Genomic DNA, 759 nt, shown 5'->3' on the forward strand with positions numbered 1-759 from the left:
TTCTCTCCGGTTTGTTTTGGACTGGAGAATATCTGCTTATTGACCAAGATCTCTTTCCATAAATGAGAAATCTGTCCCATTAATATAAATAATAATAAAATATTATTTATACTTTAAAAATAATTAAAAAGTTAAAATTATTTTTTAAAAAAAAACTATGGGGTGGCCGGACCACTCCCGTTGGCCTGGGGTGGCTGAAGCCACCTCATGGTCCATAAGGGTGGTCCGGCCACACCAATAGCATATATATAAAACTTAGGTTGAAATTTAAGAAAATTTGATTTATTGTGATTCTTTTAAGACTTCCAAAAAGTTTTTTTTCTTTTTTTCTTTTTTTTTTTTTTTTTTAAAAAAATGGTGAGTTATTACCAAGAGAACATGTCACGCCGGAATTTGGGTAAATTAATAGGAAGCGAAACCAGGAGTACATGAACATAATATTAAGTTTCAAAAAAAAATTCCCATGAAAATAAAATTAACACAGGAGAATTAAAAACTTTTCATGTAGTCATAAACTTGAATACAATAATACTAGAGTTCAGTCTCCAAGAGGTAGATTGATGTGGTATTCTTGTGACCAAAAATATCAATTATAAAAATAACCACTCGCAATAGGACGAATCTTTGTAGGATACAGCTATAGAGAGGGTGTCGAACCTCAAGGACTGCAGGGGTTTTGTTATCAAATTCAAAAGATCAAAATTAACTTAAAGATAATTGATTTGATTTTATTTAAAAGTAAAGTGCATGAAAATAAAG

The sequence above is a fragment of the Corylus avellana genome, chromosome ca6, assembly GCF_901000735.1.
Source record: "Corylus avellana chromosome ca6, CavTom2PMs-1.0".
Classification (NCBI taxonomy): domain Eukaryota; kingdom Viridiplantae; phylum Streptophyta; class Magnoliopsida; order Fagales; family Betulaceae; genus Corylus; species Corylus avellana.